Consider the following 25,965-nt stretch of genomic DNA (forward strand, 5'->3'; position numbering starts at 1 on the left):
TCTGATCATTCTGACTACTTATGTTCCCTAAGATGACTGCAAAAATGAGAAGCACATTGCCCCTTCCTTTACAACACTATCTTTGGAAGCTAGTTACAAAAAGAAAAGTTAATAACGGCCCTGTATACATTATATAGGGTCTCTAATTGTGAGTGAGTTAGAAATAATATATTTTTCAGAGCCACCTAGTGATGGGGGAGGGGTCTACTGCAGTGAGCGCATACAGTTACACGATAACCAGAATATGTAATCCCATCCTCAATATTCTAAAATACTATTTCCATTAGCAACCCAAATATAGTTCAGTCATTTCCATTTTGTATGCTTTTGTGTCTGCATGATGCTAGCAGTAAACTGAACAGCTGGACAGAGATTAGCTAGCATTGTTTTTCAAAGATCTGCAACACACTGCACTGGGACTTCTAAATTAAATATTTTGGCCTTTCAGAGGAGACCCAAATGTAAGTAATGCTGACAATTCTTGATATCAGACAGCTCGAGTTAAATCATTTTTTTTAAAAGAATTAAAATGTCATAATACAGACACACATGCAAATGATGCAGTACAGTGGGGAATACATCTAGTTCTAGCTGATCACAATAAAAAAAATCTGATGCAGAAGTAACAGCAGTACAGGGCAAAAAGGAAGAACTGAAGCCAGCACATGTGAAGGCCAAAATCAGTCCAGTTGTATGATAAAAGCACATGGAATATTGGTAAACTTACTCTGGCCATTTTAAGCAATACAGATCATTTTAATCTCCATAGAAACAACAGCCTACTTACGCAAAATGTAATGATTAATCATTGCTTTGATAACAATGGCGTGAACCAGTGACCACAACAGTGAAAAAAGGATGCACTTAGTATTCTCTAGGGCTGTGTTACCCAGACACGCAGCACACAATTCACAAACGTACTGCACGGGTTCTCAAACCCACAAGGATGGGTACAAACTTAGAAATGTTGCTGATGAGTTCATTAAATGCACAATATCTAATTCCAGTAGGTGACTGGGGCTGCATTTTATCACTCGAAAAAGGGAATTTCAATCAAAATGGTATCGCTGTTGAACAAAGATTTGTGTTGGATAGGATTAATTGGTTTAATTTACCCAACTTCATAAAATAGCTGATCAAAGCAAAACAAGATATTCTGTGGATTGGAGTTTTTTTTCCCATAAATGCAGCAAAACCTGACCTTCTGGTCACCTTGATTAATTATCAAATGTCTTACGGAATCATTTCTTCTTCATAACCAACAGCTTCATAATTTATTTAAATAGAATCTTTATCAAAGTATCATAGTAGGTACTGCACAGGAGGAGGCCATTCGGCCCATCGTGCCTGCTCTTTGAAAGAGCTATCAATTAGTCCCATTCCCCTGTTCTTTCCCCATAGCCCTGTAAACTTATCTGGATTATGCAGATTGGTAAAATTTATAGGGTAGTAATAACAAGCAAATAGTGCCACCCTTAAACACAGTCATGATTACAGTTTAATACAACCATTTTGCACAGTTTATGATCAAAAAAAAATTGTCACCTGGAATGAACAGTCACTTGTCTTAAGCAATTACTATGCTTTGGTACTAAATAGGACTGACGCCTTGATTAAAAATACAAGCTCATCAGAATCTGTATAAACAGCTCTATACGTAGAACAAGGACATCATTTTGTTTCTCTGAAGAAGTAGAGAATGTACTTCAGGCCATTTTAAACTTGTATCCTTCAGAGTTATTCGATTGATAGGTGTTACCATTTGAATGAATAAAGGCATTTTTTCTAGCCCTACAAATTTACTTAAAGTCCTGTTTAAAATTCATGGCAATTGTCAATGCAAATAATAGCAGCAGGATACACATTCTCTATAGATATGAAATTTAGCACCTCCCGAAGGCTATTTAATATCAGTTTAGGCTGATAACATTTTAATACAGTATATCCAACCTTCTTTGTTGAGACCATTAGCAAAGCTGGATAGTACAGTACCAAAATCTGTTGAGCAGGACGGGAATGAAAGAATTCCTTTGACTTTCAAAAATCAAGTTCAAAATAGTTTCTATCTAAAATAGCTGGGTTCAGAGGTCTCAAACATCTAACAGTCTCAGTGATTAAGGACATAACCATGGAATGAGACAAGGCCAGTCAGCCCATCCAGCCTGTTCCTTCCACAGACCACACACAGTAAATCAAGCAAAATTTCATTTTTCTGATCCTACATTGCTTGCCAGTTGCATCCCTTGACATGACACTTCGTGATCTCAGTAGATCAGAAACCATTATGTTTCCCACAGCATTTAGAGTATCGCCAACTGTACTTAGCCATGTAGCCCTCCATCCCATTCCTAAACAGACATTCATCTAGCTCCCTCTTAAATCTGTTAATCAGCATATTAGCTGCTTTAGCTGCGAATCTATTCCACATATTCCTGACATTGGGGAGAAAAACATTTCTACTAAATCTCCGGTCTTGCTTGAAGTTTGTTGATGTTTGCCCCCTCTAGCTCTGTGCTGATAGTTCAAATTAAACAACCTGCTTGCATCTACACCACTCACTCTTCTCAGCATTTTAAAAACCTGGATCATGTCTATTCTTCATCTTTTCTCTGATGAAAACATATTCAGTCAATCTCTCTTCAGATCCTAGAGCTCCAACTCCTGTTGAAGTTAGACAGGTAAATACAATGCCACCAAGGTTTGCCAAGAAACCTCATGGCTGACAGAGACGGAAATAGGATTTCTGACCGTGGAACTGATTCAGAAAACTCAATATAAAGATACCAGAATAAATCAGGCCTGGTGGCCCTCTGTTTCTAGACCTTTCTGTTTGAAATCGCAATGGCAAAAGGTTCTTTAAACCATCACTGGGCCTTCTCTAACCGCGCAACCATCTTCTAAATTGTCAGTACTACCACCTCACATCAGGCCCCCTCGATTTATATACCACAAACCTTCTGCACTATTAAATAATGACCGTTCTAAATTGTAACTACATCATTAAGGTTTGGGTGGAGGGGGGGGGGGAGGGGGAGACACCAAGTGCTATGTTGCAACTTCAAAATAAATATGTGTTGTTGTGCCGACTCTACATTGCAAACTAAGATTCCGCTAGCCACTGCCATGCAATAGAAGCTCCAACTAAAAACACTCACAAAGTAGATGCAACCATTCTAAGTGGTCAGAAGTGTGCTAGTTAAAGAAACTTTGTCCTGACAAAAGAATAAACATACACACTTGGACTGGAAAGTGTTTTAAAAAAAGACTACAACAATATACTTTGAGGATCTCTAGTTCCACTGCTTCTCCCAACACATTCCACAGCAGACACTCAGGCCACTGAACTTCCAGTCACTGAACGACGAGATGGTTAAAGTTTGCCTCTGTCAGTTTCAATAAATACACAATGTAATACAAGGCCTTCCCAGCAAGCACAGTCAATATTTGGCAAACAGAATGCTTGCAACAGCGCTGGACCCTGCTGTGGTGAAGTTCTGAGTAAGGTGAGGTGTTCTGAGTACAATACAAAGGCAAGAGCCAAGTTCAGTAACGCCCGATTTTAAAACACTTATGACTCCACAGAATTTTTGACTAACTTTTGTTCCAAATGTTTTTTTTGTGGAACATTTGTGACTACAAAGTGTTTTCAGTCGAGAGCTGAAGAATATTATTGGCTTATATGAAAAAAAACCTGCCACAAACCTAGCCCAGAAAACAAACCATCTTTCCTAGTACTTTCAGATTCACCTCGTGATTCTTGTAACAGTCACTGAAGGCTGCTTTAAATGATCATCATCCTGGTGAAAGGACATAAATACCATTTCACTAGCTGTCTGCAGATAGAAATATGTAATCATATGACTGGTGCAATTCAGTTTACCCTATTCAATACTGAGATTCCTCAGAAGTATCCTCCTTAATATTTACATGTCCCTTCTTCCAGAATTGTGATGTTAGAGTGGCTAATCCCATTATATACTTCATGCTCATTTCTTGTACATAACATATCCATATTGGCAATATATGTGAAATATGTATTTCATTATTTAGCAATTGAATGCTGGGTGATAGGACAATACAGTACAGATCTCCAGAGATTATACTGAAGCTGTACAATGCATTGGTCAGACCCCACCTGAAGCACTGTATTCAATTCTGCTAACTTTGTCACAATAAACAGAGGGTACAGAGAAGGACTATAAGACTGATTCCAAGTTTAAGGGGGATGATCTATGAGCAAAGATTAGAGTAACTCAAGCTTTATGGTTCATAAACATGGCAATTGAAAGGGGTGAGAACATGACTAAGGAATATGAAGTGTTAATTAGCTTTGATTAGGTAAATCCAGAATATTACTTTAAATTAAACCAGGAAAGAAGGACCAAATAATACAAAATTTAAACTAGTGAGGAATAAGTTTAAAATAGATACATTTGGAAAAACTGTTTTAATCAAAAAAATGATAAATGCTCAGATTAATCTGCCAAGCAAGAACATAAGGATGTTCAAAATGTTGCTGGATACTACAATTAGAATGCGAAGGTACTGCAAGGATGAGCTTTGATAGGTTGCATAGCTTTTTCCTCATTCTTGATTTTCCTTATTTACATGTCAATACCTCCTCCACTACAAGTTAATTTCCTTCCTCTCTTTATTTGGCTTTGTACTGATTGACTTTATGCTGGTGTGGGTAAAATTTCTTAGAGATTTTTCCCACTGTTTTCTTGGAAACTAGCTGCAATCCCCACCACTACAATGAATTAAGACAATCCTACATGATTCTGATAAGGAATTTGCAGGCTTGCAATAAAACAAACTATTCTGCAAGTTCTCTGGCAATACCACACTTGAAAAGAATAGCAACTCTGTTGCATCACCAAGGAACTTATGGCAAACCTGTAGAAGAATCACAAATTTTTACAAATCTAGTCATATATCATGGTGCAGTTTTTATTTTTCAATGAGGCTACATGTCTTTATTTCCCTGTTTTTGTGTCTCCTCTTGGTCTTCCCCAGCCATACACCCACCAAACTGCCTCCCCTCTTTCTGACCACGTCAGTGTTAATCCGTGCCTTAGAGTAGCTTCAGGAAGATGTTTGCTCTGATACTCCATCCTATTGTGGGGAAGAACCTGGTCTATTCTCAGCATCTACGCACAGTGATGTGTCTGATCAGGAGCTCGATAGTACAGAGGAAATTGAATCTGCAGCCACGACTGAGTTGTGCTCCAAAGTGCTGTGCTACTCTCTTGTTGCATGTTTAAAATCCTGGCACCAGGGTAGTAACCTTTACTGGATGCTTTTTCTTCCAAAAAAAAATGTCTTCAGTTAAACATGTAACAAAGTAGAAGCATACCACATCTATCTGACTTTCAGTTGTTCATTTCACTTGAACCATTTTACAATCGCAATCCATTATATCTTAATTTCCTTTACACCCCACTAAAATAAGCTGGTTAGCGACACAGATCAGTGCATAGTTGACTTTGAATACATAAATAAAAGCTGAGAAGCATTTTTCTAGAAAGAAGAAACCCTGTTTTTTTAAAAATTACAATTTCAGCATTACATGCTTTACTTTCCCAGCTTGTTAGTGAAGTAAAAGCATTTCAAATATATTTAGTCAAATAGAAAGCTCGGGATGTGTTTTTTTTTAAAAAAAGGTTGGTAACAGTCCAGCAGAATTTGCTTTCAACAAATGACAGAAATTGCTGAACAAACAGATAAATCATATGTGGAAATACAGCACAAATAATGCCTTGAACTGTCCTGGAATATCAAGGACTAACACGGGTCAAATTAATACTTCACTAAAGTTGGTTACGTTTTAGATTTTTGAATCTGGATGTTCTCTCTTCAAACCCTCAGCTGCCTGAAGCTGCTAAACATAAAAGTAGATCCATTTTACTCTGCAGCTTGAGTCAATAGTATCTACTAAAGGCAGCCTGTAGACACTTGTGAGACTGACATTTGCACTTTGTGAACTCCTTCCCCTAACCCTTCCTTTCAGAAAGCTGCTTTGGCTTCCAATGAAAAACTACTTCTCATTATGTTAAATAGATGCTAGCCCTGTCCTCTGGAGAAAAAAAAGGCCGCTGCAGATGTTTAAAGCCCTCTCAGCCCATCCTCAGTAGAACAATTACATCAATTTGCATTCCAGTTGAAGCTGGATTAGTAGTGGAATGCCTTTTCCAACTCTGTGCGAGTGAAAAAAGAGGGGGGGGGGTGAAAGAGCTTATCTTTTTCTACTTCATTTCTAAATCTGAGACGCTACACTTTTATGAAACAATTGTCTATTGGAAACAATTTTCCAGTGCACTAAATACTTATCAAAGTTAAAAGGGGAAAACATTTCTAAAAAGCCAAGAGGACGTCGGGATCATGGTGCATTACCAAAGGAGCGACTCCTGTTGCTTTGATCCTTTCTGTTGCTACAGAAACAGACTCCGCTCCTTTTTTAGTTAATCAAAACCAAATTATTTAGGAATGCGGCAAGACAGGTTGGAGTCTCGGACTTCTTTTGTCTTCACAGATTTGGAAAAAAAAAGTATGGGAGAAAAGAAAAAAAAAGAACAAAAATGAAGCAAAGACTGTCTCCTGGACATGAAATGATAATGAGGGAAAAGGAATTGAAAACATATTTGTTAAATTTAACCATCTGACTGTCCAAATAACATATATCTAGAAACAAAGGAGCAGGACTGAACAGTTATGTATCTCTATTTAAACAGTGCCTCGCTGCATGGCCTTCATACTAAAGGCCACATTTGAATATCATTAAGTCAAACTCCTACAAAAATCATGTCTATTTCTGATAACTCAGCTGTTTCATATAGTTCAATCTAGTCAAATCCTATAATAGCTGCACTGGATGAACCTCACTGATTAGGAATAAATTGGAATATTTTTATATATATCCGCCACAAGCACTAATGACATAGAAAACGTAGCTGGACAGGTCAATGTAAAATATAATAAAGTAGCTAAGGAAGGAACTTTTATGCTGGAGGAATTCTCTGAGCTCCAACTCATTTGACTTCCTTTTGTCTAAAATAAATAAATTATACACATAGCAACAAAATATAAAAGAACTGCAGCACTCACGTGTTTTGACTTTTGTAAACTTGAGGGCAATGATAGCCTCCCAAGTTGGAGAGAGAAGGAGGGGGGGGGATATGAGATTCCAGGCTTTAAAGCTCTATGAATCTATACACCCAGACAACCTTTAATCTGTCCCTTGGGAGACACCTTAAGGAATAAAGGTCCTAACATAGGAAATCCTGCTGGTTACCAGCATCGCTTTGAGCCAAGATCGGCTGCCAAGCTGTAAATATGCAAAACCTCTTGTGCTATACGAATGGATAGGTTTTCCTTTGGACAAGACAACTCAGAAAAGACCAACCTTTATACTTTAACAATATTAGCATGTCTAAAATTCGAGATAGACCCTTTTAATAGCTTTAGGCAACTTTTGGTCCATGATATTAACTTGACCTTCTAGACTTCTCAATACATGTTTGCTTGCTTTATTGGGGATAAAGGAGCTGGCTCAAAGAGAAATGGTTACTATGTGTACAGCAGCTAAACCACCTCCATTCATGCTACCACTTACATTTTTGCTGCACAATCTCCTATTAATAATTGAATTTTAAAAAGATTTAAAATGCCCATAACTCAACTAAATAAAATAAAATTTAAAAAAGCAGAAGCCAGAGCTGATATATATATTCCAACTCTTCTCTGCTAAAGCAGTACTGTTAAAATTGACAACTTCCTGATCCTCAAAACTACATTAAAGAAAGTGCTCCTGCTTACTGTTTAAAAAAAAGATTTCAACAATTTCACATCTCCCTTTTGCAGGAATTGCAAGGATCCTCACTTGCTGTGTGATGTTTTCTAGGTCATACTTATCCTAATTTCTCAACAGCTCTTAGCTGGATACATTTATTATTTTTACCACTTGGCCTCAAAAAACAATACACGCCTTCAGCATAGAATTCAGTGCTCGTTTGAGACAACAATGTCTTCAAGGTATATTTGTTAACATTAACACAGCAAATATGGTTATAGACAAATGAACACAACTCACTGTGGAGCAAAACACCAACGAGGTGCTCATATTGATAGGTACCTCTTAATTCTTATAGTAACAATTCCTGTCAGAATGGGATTAAGCAGTTGGACGCGAAATAAAAAGGTGCACACTGATAAGTTATAAATATCACAAGGTTTTCTTTAAATTTCCAATTTATTACCGAGGACTGTAAGTGCTTGGCATGAAGCTGCCCTATCCACCTATCGAGGCACTGCTGTACATGCAATATATCAAATAATTTTCAGATGACAAAGAATCAGCTTGAAAACGTGCCTCAGGAATAGGTAGTACAAACATTAATGTCTTATTTTGGCAGCTCTTGGTTGTTTCTAATGTCGTTCAAGTTTTATTTCTATGCAAAATATAGCCCTGCAGCAGGGATGGGAGCAGCAGCCATTGCACAATAACACAAAGGGTAGTGAATGAGTTAACAGACGTGCGTGTAAGCAGACAATCTGATGTGGTATAAAATGGGCAGTTTGATACCACAGCGGGAAAATGGTGTCGAGGCACAACCAAAGTGACATGTGCATAAAATGAGAGAGCACAGAACCACAGTCATATGGAATTAGAGTAAGAAAGAGTGATGTGTGCACACTGAAAGCAGGAGGGAATGTGTAAGTAGGACCCACAGTGACAGGCCGCCCTGTGGACTAATGCTGTCCCAGCATGTTTGTATTAGATGATATGCCATCAATTTTAAAATTCAAATCATTTTATGAATTGAAAGCATTTCACATCCACTGTGTACACAAAATGTGCATGAACACAACAGAGAAGATCCAACAACATAATAAAATCTTAAATTTTGTTAACCCTCCCCTCCCACCTTGCAGGTGGAGTACATTAGGCAAAATTAAAAGGGCTTTTCTTTCTCACTTGCAGGTTGTTCTCCACTATTTATCCAGCTCCAGTCTGGAGGGCAAGACTTTTCTGGCCTGTGTGTTCCACTGAGACTCTGTCAGTGCCACTCTGCAATTGGCTGGCACAATTCAAAAAAACATGCCACAGAAGGTCAAGTTTTCCTTAAACATGGAATAATTTTTCCATCACCAACACATTTTGTAGCACTGATGAGGGTAAACAAAAGCATTCTATATAGAACTGAAACAAAAGAACACTCTGAAGTTAAGGACTTGACACATGAAAAACAGGATGGAACTTTGGTTTACCTTGCCGAAACTGTTATATGACTGATTTACTACAGGGGAGAAACAGAAGTTGCCTCATAAGATATAGCAAATGGCATTTTCTCTTTCTTTCCATTTATAAGTAGAAGGTACAGAGAAAGTAAATATTATACCAAGCAAATTGTACACTGAATCCTCATTTATAGCCTCCACTGAGGCAGTTTTACAATTTAAGTCAGAGGTAACTATGCAGCATTTATCCACAAAAAATGAAAATTGTGTTACAGATATAAGTTTAGTGTAGTCACACAATACTAAATTGCTGAACGTTAGGAAATGTTCTATATCATTAAGTATATATGGATGGTCAGTTGTAAGTTAGGGGTATGCACAATCTGAATTGGTTTGGGACCTACTGTGCATATGCAAAGCAATGAGGGATCTACTTTTGTGGAATTCATCCACTTCCCAACCATTATGTTGCAGGATATATATAAGTTACTGTTTCCCCTTCTTTTCCATTGTGTATAATGGCTGATGTCCCTTCAGCTGGATGTACTGGTTTTGAGGCTGTCAGTTATGGCAGCAATGGTTGTGGGACAGTTTTGGTACCAAAACAATGGCTGGATGGTGGTGTAGGTACCAGAGAGCAATGGTCAGCTTGTGGAATGGGGAAGATATCAAATTTGCAGAAATATAATCAAAGTCCAATCTATAAACATGCCATTTATCAGGCATACTGTATTTCACCGATTGGACTTTGTAACAGCAAACCACAGAAAACGGTTTCAGGAAGTCAAGCCACTGTCACCCGGAAAGTTCACTAACTTTGCTTCAGTTTTTAAGTTCTGGATGGGTTTTGGCACAGGCAACAAAGGAAAAAATATATTAAAGAAACCAAAACAAATGTTAAAAATATACACAAATATTTATTCCAAATTTGCCCCCAAACAGCAGCAGTCTCCAAATACATTTAACAAATCGTTCTTTACAATGGAAAATATATGTATATAAGTAGGAAAATGTGTAAAAATACAGACGCACAAATAACATGCATATATTGCACAGACTTCTTCAGAGTTAGCAGATCAAACTCGGATTTTATATAGGTGACAGGCATTACACTATAAAAGCATCAAATTTCAATTTAAGAGGCGCGTGCTAAAGGGAACCTTGATTATGTTCAAATGTATAGCCAATGTCAATGGCAGCAGCACTAAGCAAAATACCCAAGTTTGTCCCTTAACTGGTCAGGAACTCTTCAAGTTTTTCCACAGTCTGGGTATGTACTGTATCTGGCATCACCACCAGAGACATCAATGTAATTAATGAAAATAGGCTATTTGTTTACTTTTTAAAAAAAACATGTACTTGTGGGGGCATTTGTTGCTCAAGTCTGTATTACGCTTTCACAATATACAAGCAATCAGACACCAGCTGGAGGAATCCTCCGTCTGACCGCAGTGCCAACTCAAAGAAAGAAGAAAAAGCAACACGCAATTCCACTTAAGAGAAGTGCAAACTTTATAAAATGGACCCTTTATTCAGATTACAACCCACTTCTCCAAAACAAAAAGGGAAAGAAACTACATCAACCTTTGAGCAGAAGCCTGTTGGACCAGGAAGATGCCCACTGCTTAAACACAACTGGCTACTTTGTAGCTTGAAACTATTATAGAAGTATGTCTGCTAAAATCCTGGAGAACGCCCGGGGCTCCTTCCTTCAAAAAGGAAAATCTGAACACCATGCGCTTTTATTTTTAAACAGGAGACCCAAGAACTCACCACTTTTTCATTCCTGTGTGCATAGTTCCCAAACATTTAGAACTTCTGATCATTTCAGAATCCCTTCCTCCTCTGCCCCTTTTTTTTTCCAGTGCAGTCTCACACCCACAGGGATTGAGTATTTTGGAGCATTTTTTATCTAATTCCATAAATGCTTTGAGTCTTGAGACCCATCAGGTAAAATGCCAAAATTAAAGATACAGGCAACTGAAAAGAAGCAGTGAAACAAATAAGTTTTCCACCTATCAAAACACAACTTAAAATTCTGTACTCGGATCACCCAGCACAGAGTTTATAATATTAAAATCTGAACAAAATGCATCCAGGAATAGCCATGGAGTGTGGGAGGAACTAGCCCTTCTCGTAACTGAGGTACAAATATGCTCAGCTCACTAACTTGGCAGCAGAACAATAGCCTAATGTAATTAAACCAGCTATCAGTTGTTAGTATTTGCATATAAATGCATGCACAAATCACTGTAAAACAAGCCACAGCAAGTCAGTCTATTAGCATACGCAAATGCACCCCGCACAGCCCTGTAGGTAGGTCACAGCATCACTCAGTTTGAGTGAGTGAGCCGACAAGCTTCATGCAGGGTCAAAGCTCCATCTGTCAGGAACTTGAAATACAAATATTAACGTTCTACCTGGAAATTGGCGCAGGCCATGATTGGCTCCTTACAGAGAATGAAAGATTTTTTTTTCCTCCAGTCAAATGACATCACGCTTGAAATAAAAACAGGCAATCTTGAGGCAGATATGCCAAACTGTAACAGCCACTCCTGCTCTTTTGCAAATGTATTGGTGCTGCAACTTAAAAAAAAATCAGATCCACACCACCCAATAACATGATGACTTTAAGGGGGAAATCCAGGTGACTCTCTAGAGTTTTCATTTCATACTTTACATCGCTGATTTCAGACACTAGTGGGCTTACTCCAAAGATAAACTACTTTGGTGGTTTGTTGATGGCCCCACAAGGAAGATAAAACTAATCTTTACTTTGCATTGGAAAATGATAAGACAAAATGCTGCAAAATGGCCCTGAAAATACTGCAACAAAATTTACATTAAAACATAATGTGCAGTAGTAAACAAGGGGGCGAGGAATTAATTTAGCAAAGTACATTCTTCTCAGGAAAGCTATGGGAAAGAGGCCTGGGGAAGCAGCAGTTGAGTATGCCAATTTTAATTAAGATGCATGCTTGCATCCATAATTCCCCCATACAGCGAGTTTCCAATCTTGTATGGGTAGACTGTGGCAATCAGTAAGAGAAACTGAGACAGTTTCACAAAGAGTGGGGAATTTACTTTCTCCTTTAGATAAAATTGGTGAACAAGTCACCCGTATGCAACTTTCTATCAGCTGAGTGCAAAGCAGCAATAACAGAGACCTCAGAGCAGGCTGGCTGCCTGCCCTATGGACAGCTGACTGGTCCATCTCACTATTGGGGACATAAAATGGAGGGAAGTAGAAAATACATATCACACACTTTAAAAATATATATTTTCATGTGTGGGATTACAAATCTTTACGATGACATTTCTTGTCATGTTGAGTCTTCCATCTACGCTATGACCATCATGCAATTAATTGTCTTCTTTCTTGTTGGTCATGTATCTTTTTCCTCCTCGTTAGTTAAATTTGTTTTTCTTCTTTCTAATTGGTTGCTTTCTAATTTAGTTATTTACCAAACCTATTTTCAGGTTCAATTTTCTCCCAAAATCACTGTCTGCAAAAAACATCATTCTACCCCCCAAAAAAACCTACCCAAACCATATTCCACCAATAAAAATGCCACTGTACAGCCACTATGCCAATTCTTTGCTTCCCCACAATATACCACTAAACAAACAGAGAGAAATAAAAACAAATCGCAAACTTATCCACAGACATAGTTTCAAATTATTCACAAAAAAACAGGACAGCTCCACAGGGCCTCTGAATATCCTGGTACTGAGATTACTCCTTCCCCTCTGAGTGGAAGAAAAATTCTGCTCCTGGGGTAACGGTGGAAAATCACTGAATCTGCTGGAAGCAAGAAAGATAGTTTCTGGCAGGGCTTGGTGGGCCCATAGATTCCAACTCACCATAATAACAACTAGAAATCCACTAGAATTTTTTTTAAATCCATTAGTCGTCCCTATGTCATAAAATGCACAGGTATACAATGCAATTCTACACCTGGCTGAGTTGCTACAATTAATCCAGTCACTGAACTCTAATCTTAAAGCTATGCACCATTTTTATCTTAACTTTGAGAGACCAAAGTTACTAATTAAGTGTAATCAGATTTTACTGTCCACTTTTCTCTGGTTTTCTACTTCTGGGTTCAATTGCTTGAAAGAGAGAGAAAAGCGAACGAGACAGGGGAAGAGAAAAGAGGAGCAAACAATTTCCAAAGGGTAACTACATCACTTCTGACTTCGATAATGTCTTAATAACTTTGAAACACAGAGCAAAAGCCTGAACTTCGGCTAAACAGGATTAAAAAACACCAAGCCAAAATTTCAGGTTTTATAGGTACCCAAGGGCACAACGTTATGACAGATACCTTCCTAATTATCTACACATCATAACCATTTCAGAGCCAGACAGTAGATCAAATAAAGGCCCAGTGTCTTGCATATGGTCAGTGCTGAGATGGACAGACCCTGATGATAGCTTCTTTTAATGTGCTGCAGTACATGAACATTAAAGCTGTTTTAATATTGGTGCTGCTTTAATTGAGATTCCAGGAGACTGGCACCGTGAGACATATCCTGGTATTTATGCTGCTAAATCCTTTACCCTGATGACAGACTCTGGATCCAGTTTTTTACGGGTCCATGAAACCACTGACCAGAATAGATGGTTAAACTGGAATCTCAATTAAAACAGTACAGCTTTACAGGTGAACTAAAATTCAGCATTAATAACCCATAACATTGTATCCAGGGATTAAGAGTACAAATTGAAAGTGTCACTGTTAAAACACCAGTGTGAAATGCGACTATGGATTTCAATTCTCAATACGTCAGTGTTAATTTGTAAGTGCTGGGAGTATCACAGTGGCACATACCAGTCCACTTCAAGCACTCACCATTTTTTGAGCATTAGCACTTTATTATTTCTTTTACGAACAGAAGAGCCCACGAAAGATTATAATCTCAATGTTGCACGTTTCATTTGTTTCTTCTCCCTCATTTTCCTAAGCTATGTTGTTTGCTCCTCTACTTTTTCACCTCCCGAATCCCCTCCATACCACAGATCTTCAGATGTTAAGGCAACAGGTAGAAAACCAGTACCACCAATATCACATACTCAGAAACAGACAAGAGCAGCCTGGGAAGATTGTCCTCCAGTTTTCCCTCCCTATGGGGAGCGACTGCTTCTGCACAGTGCCTCCTCAAAACAGCAGAGGGTTGGCAGCAGAATAGCCTCTCTCTCTGCAGCAAAATACATTGAAGCAACAATGCATTGCACCGCAATCCCTTATCTGTGCCATTCCTATTTTGGGTCATCAAATGTTTAAAAAAGGGAGAAAAAAAACTAGTCTGTATCAGCTTTCATTTGAGATCTTTTAATATATCCTTGCACAGAGCTCAAAGCCTGTGTTTGAAAGCAGAGGAAGTGAGAATAGGTCGAAGGAAGCATGATCAACGCCAGGAAAAAAAGAACTGAAGCCTATAATGATGCTGCAAACTGGCCACGTGAACACTAAAGCCATTTTAAACGCGGAAAAAAATGTCCAAAGTGTTGTAACAGGCCAGTCAGAAATTACATGGGCCCTTCGAGACTATGATGAATATTTCTGCACCAAGGTCAAAAGCAGGAACAGATTTGAGTGTTTATTTGGAAAACACTGAGTCTTGGGAAAGTAGGCTTGTTCCATTACCTGCCAATGCTCCACAGCATCTAGTATTAAACTGATGCTCAAGAGTCATTTGTGCAGCTGTTAAACAGAAGCACAGTTTATGCCGATTTTGAAAACTACAATGGAAATTTGGTATGCAAAAGGTTAACGTAGAATGTTATAACCCACCAATTTTTTAAAAAAACACTCGAGTCATAGAATGGTTACAGCACAGAAGGAGGCCATTCGGCCCATCGGGCCCGTGCAGGTCTTTGTAACAGCAAGCCAGTTAGTCCCATTCCCCCACTCTTTCCCTGTAACCCTCCAAATTTTTTCCCTTCAAGTATTTATCCAATTCCTTTTTGAAAGCCATGATTGAATCTGCTTCCACCACCCTTTCAGGCAGTGTATTCCAGATCATAACTACTCGCTGCATAAAAAAAAATAGTTCCTCATGTCGCCTTTGGTTCTTTTGCCATTCACCTTAAAACTTTGTCCTCTGATTCTCAACCCTTCCGCCAATGGGAACAGTTTCTCTTTATTTGCTTTATCTAAATCCTTCATGACTTGGAACACTTCTACCAAATCACCTCTCTACCATCTCTGCTTTAAGGAGAACAACCCCAGCTTCTCCAGTCTATCCATGTAACTGAAGTCCCTCATCCCTGGAACCACTCTAGCAAATCTTTTCTGCACCCTCTCTAAGACCTTCACATCCTTCCTAAAGTGCAGTGGCCAGATTTGGACACAATACTCCAGTTGTGGCCAAACCAGTGTTTTATAAAGGTTCAACATAACTTCCTTGCTTTCGTACTCTATACCTCTATTTATAAAGCCGTATGCTTTTTTAAAATCGCTTTCTCAATCTGTCCTGCCACCTTCAAAGCTTTGTGCACATATATCCCCAGGTCTCTCTATTTCTGCGCCCACTTTAGAATTGTACCATTTAGTTTACATTGCCTCTCCTCCTTCTTCTTGCCAAAATATATAACTTTGCACTTCTCTGCATTAAATTTCATCTGCCATGTGTCTGCCCATTCCACAACCCGTCTATGTCCTTTTGAAGTCTATTACTATCCTCCCCACTGTTTACTACACTTCCAAGTGTTGTGTCATCTGCAAATTTTGAAAATGTGCCCTGTACCCCAAGTCCAAGTCATTAATATATATCAAAAAAAGCTGTGGTCCTAGTATCGACCCCTAGGGAACACCACTGTATTCCTTCCTCCAGTCTGAAAAACAACCGTTCACCACTACTCTCTGTTTCCTGTCACTTAGCCAATTTGTATCCATGCTGCCACTGCCCCTTTTATTCCATGGGCTTCAATTTTGCTGACAAGACTATTATGTGACACTTTATCAAATGTCTTTTGGAAGTCCATGTACACAACATCAACCGCATTGCCCTCATCAAAAAACTCAATCAAGTTAGCTAAACATGATTCGCCTTTAAAAAATCTGTGTTGCCTTTCCTTTATTAATCCACACTTGTCCAAGTGACTATTAATTTTGTCCCGGATTATCGTTTCTAAAAGCTTCCTCACTACCGAGGTTAAACTGACTGGCCTCTAGTCGCAAGGTTTATCCTTAACCTTTTTTCATCAAGGGTGCAACATTTGCAATTCTCCAGTCCTCTGGCACCGCTCTTTCCTACAAAACAATTATACCAGCTACAATTAACATTGCAGGAGCTTTATTATGTCTAATACAAACATGACATACTCCCTCCCCAAAGTGTCAGTCAAGTTACTTCCCTTTTCTCTGTATGGCAGTTATATTTTTAAATGCAAATCCAGCTGAAAATGAGTGCTGTTTGAACTGGCTTCTGTTCTCTGCCAATACCTGGTTTGTTTTAGGTGTACACATACAGTTCAAAACCTGTTTAGCATAGCTTCTTCCCCCATACTAGCTCAGTTACATGAATGATCGATACTCCAGCAGAATGCCTGCTCTGAGCAGATGTAAGCTATACATGAGCTAAGGGCCGCTTCAGCCTATGTTTGTTCCCACCCATTCTTGGCCTACGTTGCTCATTCTTTCCCAGCACATTTCAAACAAAAATGGACTGTGGACAAGGCTTTAGTAATTTCAGCTCTTTATCTTCTACTGTTTAGATTCTGTTTAGCTCTTTAGGAACTGACACGGAAAGGAGGCAATAAGTGACTTCACTCATCAACAAAGGATTAGTACTACACTGCTTACCTTCTTCCCAGCTGCATACTATGTATCATAAAGTTAAACTATTTCCATTGACTCAGTTTGGCAATATATTCATTAATTATTTATTGCACAGTCATACCACCTTTCACAGATAAGGGAACTAAAAAAAATAGTTTTTCTATTTACAATAATGAGTACATTGTGTTGTGGAGGATTTAGATTTGATAAATGGAAGGGAAGACTAAATACAGAACATAATTCCATGTCCCCTACAGCAACGACCATAGCTACAATACCAAACACAATTATTGTACCCGGCTTCGAAGCTTATGCAAATTTACACAAACATACATAATGTGCCAGCATGCATTTCATTCAAAGCCCTGTGTTAAACAATGTTCAAGCGAAGGTTAATCTGAATCATTCTGCCTTGCTGCTCAATTCGGCTAACCGGGCAAAGCCTGACATCTACAGTTCTGTCTGGCATCGTCAAGGGCTGCATCATTTCCCAAACAGCCATTGAGCAAGCTTTCCCTTTGCAGCACAGGTACCTGAACACACTCACTGCCCTTTTTCCCTGGCCTCAACAATTTGTTTTAGCCCTCTACTCAATTAATCTACTAACCAACACAGGACAACTTGCTTCTTTGACCCATCTAAGTACAGCAGAACTTCATTTGTCCAGACTGAATGGGAGACGGCCAAGAAAGTACAAATAATCAGAAATTCTGATCAATGGGAGCGCCCCTTCTATTTACTATAATATTAATGTTCAGTACATAGAAGACGGAATTTGATTTCCATTTACTGCAAAGTTTGGATAATAGAGAATTTACTGTATTAAATTTCCTTGGCAGGGTGAAATCATAGCACATTTTTGAAGCATTGTGCAACAGCGATAAAAAACATTAAATAGGAACAGGCTTTTTGTACTTATATTCACTGAGCAAATTAAAAACTCCAGCTTACTGCATTTTCTAATGAAAGACAGAAATATGCAAGGTGTAGCCAATTTAAAATACTTTTAAACAGCAAATGCAGAAATATCACATTTGGAGTCCCATGAATACCTCAGGCCATAATTTTAGTTATTTTATTACAATACTGAACATTTACTATAAATAAGGTGCATATATGTTCCAATAGCGCTTGTTTAAATACAGCCTAGGTTTTGCCCAAAAAAAATTAAAGCATGCTGTTTCCGCTAAGATTTAATATTGACAGTTGCCGCACAGGTACACACAACACAAAACATTCCATCAATGAGCCACTTAAGACTGTTTTCACTTGGTGTCTTTCTCTTTTTTGGTGGGAGAAGGCATCAAGCAAATAGTGACTGGCTCAGCTCTGTCAAAATACACACAAGCAGCTTCTGAAAGCATTAAGGGTTAGCATAGGTTTTTGCCACCACCGTGCTTTTCAAATACTGAATAGTAAGGAGCCCCTCCCCACACACACACACTCACACACAAACCTTGCCAATTTAGAATTACAATCATTTTATTTGTAAACACTATTGTTCTCAATGAATGTAGACAATCTGTTTCTTTACTATTTTTACTCAATGCTGGGAATAGATGAAAGCCTCACTTACAGTAGCCTTTAATTTGTGAGGGGCTCCAATTATTATTTAAATGCATAAATTAGGAGTAAAACGGTTACATCTCAGAATCGACAACGCAAGTCAATTGATGAAAAAAGAGAAGGCAAAACATTTTCACTCTTTTCTCAGTGGCTGCTCCACTGAGGTTATCCACACGTTTGCAAGTGAATTGCCCTACTGTGGATGAGTTTAGGGGTTTAAAGGCACCAGCTTTGGTGCATATAAAAAAAAAGAGACCTGGAGATGAATTAACATACAACAATACATAGACTGAATAGCCACTGTTCTGATCGGCCAGTGCATACCCTAACACTAAATTACAGTCTTCCGAGATACCTAAGTGACAAATGAAAACTATCAAGCTTGGAAAAAAATCCTGTTCAGTAACAATTCATCAATGTGTATTAAAATGAATATAATTTATTTTAACAGCAAGTTTCAACACAACTGCAAAACACAGTGCCCCAATGAAGCAACATTAACACAGCAACTTGTAGTCTTTAATTTTTAATGTCATTTACTTTTAGGTTACACAATGGAAAAAAAATGAAAATGGACTGTAATATTTAGTTTGGATGGGAATGCACAATTTAATTTGCGTTTTTGTATTGTTTATTAAAAATATTAACTGTATACATTTCCATCCCATTTCTTATCATGTAAATGGATATACTGTACGGATCACTTACATTGGCTTGGAGATGCTTGTGAACAAACTGCACTTAAGAACCATTTGAGTCCACTTTCTAAATATTGTAGTTCCAATTAAAAACGCATCAAAAAATTCTACCGTGCTGTATTGTCTGGGCCGACGACTCTCAATCTGGGACCTTCACTTTAAGTATTACAGGGTTAGACACACGCTCAACAGTGATGATTTAAAAATAGGTCTGGGTAGGTATCTGCAACAGATCTGAATGCGGACGTGTGTGAAGAAGCAGCAAAAAAAAATGCACCGCAATTAAAGTACAGCATTACAGTTTGAAAAATATAAATAAATAATTGCTGATCATTACCCTGACACCTCCCCTTTATGCCCACCTCCCCCCCCCCCCCCCCAATCACCCATCTCCCCCGTCCCCTCCCTGTCGTTAACTGGAATAACTGGTCCGGTGTGCGGTGACTTGCATATTCAAAATGCAGTGAAATCGGATCCTCGGCGGTAACCATATTCTGCCAGAACTTCAGAGCGATCTGTCTCTGCAGGCAAACACCTGGCGGAGATGGTGCGGGAAGAGGCGAACGGCAGCGTGATCGGGTCCTGACCCTACTCGGCGCATCCTCGCTCCCCTTCGCCGCCATGCACGCACCTCTCGTCCGCGTACGAACTCGGGCTGACCCGGCCAAGGGAAAAGGGGGGGGGGGGGGTGGGGGAGAGGGAGGTGGGGGTCAGATCCTGTCCCAATCACGAGCCGAATCGTCCCGATTCATTCAAATATAACATTTTGGTTTTCACAAGAATCCGACCTCGGGATCAGCTACACGTTTACAAACGCGTCGAGAATTAGATGTATATTAAAAAAAGGTAAAATGTAAGGGAATCTCGTCGGATCTTTCTACTCAATAAACTTTGCGTTCTCCATTGATTTTTGTGTACAAAAGTAATAAAAATCGCCTTCGATCTGGTATCAGATGAACTGAAATGGTGTGTTTGCAGTACAAATGATCTCAATGACTGACTGATGTGTCCTCGTTCCCTATTGAGCCTCGATTATCTGTCCATCTCGTCCCACATCTCCCTCCACTTCACTTCTGCTCTCGTATTTCTCCACTCTATTTATTTTATTTCTCTCTCTACCTTTCTCCGTTTCAGTATCTTCATCGAGTCCATCTCATTGTTTTTTTTTGTTGCCCCGACCCTTTCCTCCCTATCGCTCTCTGATTAAATCTGCCTGATCTCCCAGTCTCCCTGATGGGAGTCTATCCCATCCTTTTATTTCTCTGCGTTATCTCGTCCCAATCTGGGCTCGCTTCGTCCTCTCCTTACTCCTTTCCCCTCTTGTATCTACAAACAATACAGTATCTCCCTTCTCGCTATTTTGCTTTCTCCTTCATTCTCCCTTGTTTTCATTTTCTCCATTTCGTCTATCGCCCTTTGCCCTTTTTCCTTCCTTCCTTCCTGCGTTTCATCTTGCCGTTTTCACACTCTCTCCGTCCTTCTCTCATCTTTATCTTCCACTCCTGATTCCTTTTCTCCGATCACCTCTCCATTTCTTCCTTTTTTTCTCATTTTCGCCCTATTTCACCGTCTCCTCTCTTCTTTCACTCTTATCCTCTTATCTCTTCCTTGCCCTTTCTGTCACTCTCACTCTAGGAGCTTTTTTCTCTCTACTTCTTTCTTTCATTCGCTCCATCTCTCGCCCTCCCTCTCTACCTCCGGGATTTCTCTTCCGATCTGAGTGCAGCTCGCTGACTCTCCGGCTCTTTTTAAACACATTCTCCAAAACCGATCGATCACATGTGACTCTGAGAATCCGAAAATAAAGTCAACACGGGATCAAGGCTTTCCTACATTCAGCCTCCCCCCTCAACATCCCAGGAACTGAGAAAGAATGAAAACAAAATCCCGAAAAAGAAAATAAAAATAGAGGAGAAAAAAAAACTCTAACCCCGCCGTCTTACGATCCCGGGACTCGGAGGAGGAGGAGGAGGAGGGTGAAAAACAAAATGAAGAACTTGGAAATCCAACCTCTTTTAGCCTACCGCATCCCAACTAACACATCCAGAGACAGAGAGAGATCAAACGGGACGGATAAAGAAAGCCCCGAGCCCGGCCACAGAAGCAAAGCGAAATCCCCCTCGCTCTCTTTCCCTCGGAGAAAGACGGACCCTCACGCCGATCTCCAAGCTTCATCTCCCGGCTACGACCCCAAGCAGCTGCCGGCACTTTCAGCCCTCACTCCCGCGCTCGCATCGTGGCGTTTCCAACAGCCCAGCTCTCATCCTCTCAATCACAACTAAATAGATAGATATTTACTTCAACAGACCGCTTGCAAGCCTAAACATTGCATTAAAAATGACCATAGGGGGGTCGAGACTATGTTGACGGCTGGTCAAGATCAGGTTGGTGCGGATGTAAACATACAGGTAAAATAATAATAATAAACTTCAGTATTTAAAGTTCTGCTCGGATGCGGTTGTATTTATCATGACCATTTGCAAATAATAAAAAAAAGTACGGGGGGGGGGGGAGAAAGCTTAAGGCTGGCGGAGGAAGAGAGAGAGAGAAAGAGAGGGGCGCTGGCGATTGACTATAATTAACACATCCACAAAGAAGAAAAGCAAAGTGGCAAGAGAAAAAAAAAGTTGAAACTTACGATTTTCCACCGTCTGCTGTTTGTAAAAAGAGAATGGTGTAATCCAGATCAGCTCGTAAAGATCCCATACAAAGAGTCCTCAGGGCCCGGCGACACTCGCATTAGGACAGACAGGACATTCCAGGAGCAAAAATTTCAGCGATCGCGGTGGAAAAGAGGGCGAAACTCGCAATGAAAAAAGTCGATGGATCTTTATTCTGCTAATTAGTTTCCGTGCAAAAATGGCTGTGATTAATTCAGTGCGCATGTGCTTCATTACGAAGGCACGACGGGAAGGGCTAATTAGCGACCTCGGATCAATATTCAAGTGACGCTTTTCGGAGTCAGCCACAAAGTCAGGAATATAGAGATATATATTTATAAAATGAAAAATACTGACTGGTACACAAATGCAAGCGAGAGGGGGAGAGGAAATAAAGAATCTACTGTATATGTATAATAATAAGGCGATCTGCTTAAAAATCCAACCCCTCTGCATAGATTCATTAATTCTATTCCTGATTAACAGGGGTCCCTGCTATCTCTTCCCAAGACGTCGTGGCTTTTTTTTTGTACCCCTGCAAATATTAAGCGATCGTTTTATGGACAGATGATCTTTTATTTCTAATCCTTTTTTAATAAGTATTGTTTTAATTGTATTATCTGCAAAATAATAACAGCACGCGAGCACTCTTAGAAGATTATAATTTTAGGATTTTTGCCACAATGTTGCAATTGCGAGGCGATGATATTTAAGGTCTTTAGCAGGAAAATCCTACTATTCAATATTTTGGAATTAATTTATTTTTTGACAATTAGTAGATTTCCCAAGACTAAGCTCTTTTAACTGCTTTTTTAAAAAATATATAAGTTATATTACTTCTGGATTGATTATTAAACTCTATTTTCTTAAAATTCTTAGAACTTTACGTTTGAATGCATAGAACTGAGAAACACACTTACGAAACTTGCGCTCGGGAAGGTAAATTCCTTTTCCCTGCTTCGCGATTTCTAATACAATATTTCATTTCACAAGAACTACATAAGATTCTAACACAATGTTTTCCCCTTTTTCTAAATAAATTAATTCTAATTTTCTCATCAGGTTTAAAAATGCTAATTTCACTGTTTTTGCTGCTGTGTATTACTGGGAATCTACATCACTTTGGAAAGGGTTTTTTCTTGCTTATTCGCCTTTCCCATGTATTGTAGGCACCATTTACTTTGTCAAAACAGATAACCTTGTAAAATCGGCTAAAATGCAATTTAAACTGAAATGATAGAATTTTTTGCATTGCGTATGTTTCTCCAACTTTCCCGCTGTCCGCATTGTCTTGAGAGAGTTGATCATTTGAGGGGGAATAATAGGAAAAACTCATTGCAAGGAACTCATTGCAGAAATAAATATTTCAGACAAATTTACTGGAAGTAGAGACAGGAAAATCTGGGAAACACACACTTGTTCGTACGGGTTATCGTCGGAGTTTTCTTATTGCTACAATCGCTTGAATTGGAATAGAAAGTGTTTTATTCAGTGTATTGAGCGGATGTAACGGAATTTGCTGCGATCGATCGGCGATCTTTCGAACAGTTTTCATGCTTGTTTGGAAGTTAATAAAAATAAATAAACCGACAACACAAATAAAAGCCAAGAGTTTGAACACAGTGTCGAATACCGCATGAATAACCAATGTCAGCAATTATTAGCTCTGCTCTATAATTATATAAACCATATTTACATGAAATATATAGTGTTTTTAAATACAATAACAAAGACAAGCAGCAAGCTATTGCGGCTCAAACCCTGGTGAATATACTTTGCATTTCATTTTTTGCATTTCTGCACACATTTCCCCCAAATCAGCCCTTCTAAGTTACTGGTAAGTATTTTTTCAGCGCTTACACCGAATTAAAAATCAGCAAATCCACTGCTGTACTTATTCTTCTCGAGCCTTTAACAGAAATACGCGTTGAGAAGGAATGTTTTCTTATGTGACCTATTTACAGTGTATTATTATCCGCGGAAAGATTCAGAGCTTCTTATAATCAAGCTATATAGAGCAGGAAAAGCAGCCTTAAATATATGTTAAAATGGCCAATTGGTGTTTTCCCGCAAGGTTCCCATTCCTGTTTTTATCTATCTATATGTTTAATACATTTCCACGTATGTATAATATGCCTTGATGAATAAAACATGAATTGCTAAGAGAGAGGTTGTGTGTGGGCAAAAAAAAATCAGATATTTGGGTGATTGCAAGTTGCTCTTAAAGCGACAAGGTGCTAGTTTCCCTGGGCAGTCCAGTGCTGGGATTTCAGGACACCGCGGTGCTTGTTTGGGGTAGATCAGCGGGGCCTGGGGTCTCTCTCGCTTTCTGTTTTTTTCTGGATGAAATGATAGTGGAGTTGAATGAATGAAGGATGGGTTGACGGTAGTTGTGTCTGGCTGGGGTTTTGCAGGTGCAATGGCAGCGCCCTCTGATGTTCAACACTGACCGCCCTAAGCACTTCTCATCTCTCCTTCCCAACCTCCTCCACACCCCCAGCTGTAAATATGTACATGCAGCAAACAACAAATCTAACATCTTCTCATAAATACGCCTGACTAGCTGAGCTATTACACGGGCTTAGATTAGAACGGGGGAGGAGGGGGGTTGGTAGATACATTTTATTACTCAAAAAGCACATCAAAATAGAAAAGAAAATCTTCTGCGTCGAAATTATTTGCAATATATTTTCTGTTAAAATAACAGCTAAAGTGTTCCCCTCCCTAATCATTGTTTAATTTGTCTGTTTGTACTCTGTACATCTTGAAACGTTCAGTCCGACAAATGTTCCCGTAACTTTCTAAAATTCCGTTTTAAAAAAAAATAATTTTATTTTTAATTCATATTTAAGCAAATCCATAATCCGATTTTAAAACTATATTCTACTTTTTGAAACTAAGTTCAAATTCTGGCGCTGTGCAGACCCTTCGCCGCCGCAATACGGATTAAATCCATTCAGTTTGTGTTTTAAGGGCGAAATCCTTAATTAATAATTAATCGTGTTTTTTACTAATTAGTATCACCTTAGGTTTATTGTGTAATTCTATATTTTTGATCAAGTAAACGAATATTTCAGAGCAAATGGGGCAATAGCGTTATTTATATCGCACCAGCGATTAAACAGTTTGCGCAAGTTTAAATGCCCTCTAACAGTTTCAGGAATTTGACTTTGATGTTATAAATTAGTTACATCGAATACCAACGCTGAAAATTACCGTTTGCATTTTACACATTGTGGTGTAGGGGCCAAGTGTTACCCTAAAGGGTATTTGTAAATTACAAACGCTCCGTTATGGTTTTTTTTTGTGTGTGGAAAGATGGGGACAATAATAAATATTTGTGAGATAATCTCAAAAAAGTCGACTGAGGTGTTTTTTCAAACGGATTGTTTTAGGCTTTGATGTCTGCTAAACAATTTTGGCAATAAGATTACAATGGAAATAAATCGGCAGTGTAGAGCGCTGATTCCCATTAACAACATGATGTATGATGCACATTTTAGCATTTCTGTCAAAAACGACTCTTCATTCCTCAAATGAAAAAGGATACATCTTATAAAACGTTTACCTCGAAATAATTTATGCAAATCAAATTTAACAATTTTATCATGGAAAAAGCACGCCCGTCTGCTGGCTTTTGCCAAAAAAAGGTACAACGCGAAAATAAAACTTTGATGGGTAACAAAGTACTGTATTTATTTCTCACTTTTAACAAGCGAAATGCACTTTTCTAAGCAACTAATGCACGGAAATCGTCTTTATTCCAAGTCACAACGTTTATATTTTAATTCCATAGACAATGGCACTTTTTAGGGTTTAAGAAACAAATCCACCTCGGGGTCTAATTACAAGCAAATATATTAACAGATTTCTACAAAAATTAAGATATGTACGAATAAATACTAATTCTATCATTTCATTCGGATTAAAATGATATTTATTCATTGCTGGACATATTAAAACGTGTGTGCATTTCTGGTTTATATATATATTTAATATGAATGCAATCGACTGAAC

The 25,965-nt window shown here is 38.7% G+C and overlaps 1 protein-coding gene across 2 annotated transcripts in view; it reads right to left on the reverse strand.

Annotated features, from left to right (window-relative positions):
• zfhx3b (zinc finger homeobox 3b) overlaps nt 1-22,157 on the reverse strand; it is a 391,813-nt gene extending 369,656 nt beyond the window's left edge. For both annotated transcript variants that reach the window (XM_067998085.1, XM_067998084.1), the window contains exon 1: nt 21,927-22,157. The gene's annotated coding sequence lies outside the window, so the exon portion shown is untranslated. The remainder of the gene's footprint in view (nt 1-21,926) is intronic.
• Between the last annotated feature and the right edge of the window lie 3,808 nt (nt 22,158-25,965).

This window comes from Heptranchias perlo, chromosome 16 (genome assembly GCF_035084215.1).
Source record: "Heptranchias perlo isolate sHepPer1 chromosome 16, sHepPer1.hap1, whole genome shotgun sequence".
NCBI classification, from domain to species: domain Eukaryota; kingdom Metazoa; phylum Chordata; class Chondrichthyes; order Hexanchiformes; family Hexanchidae; genus Heptranchias; species Heptranchias perlo.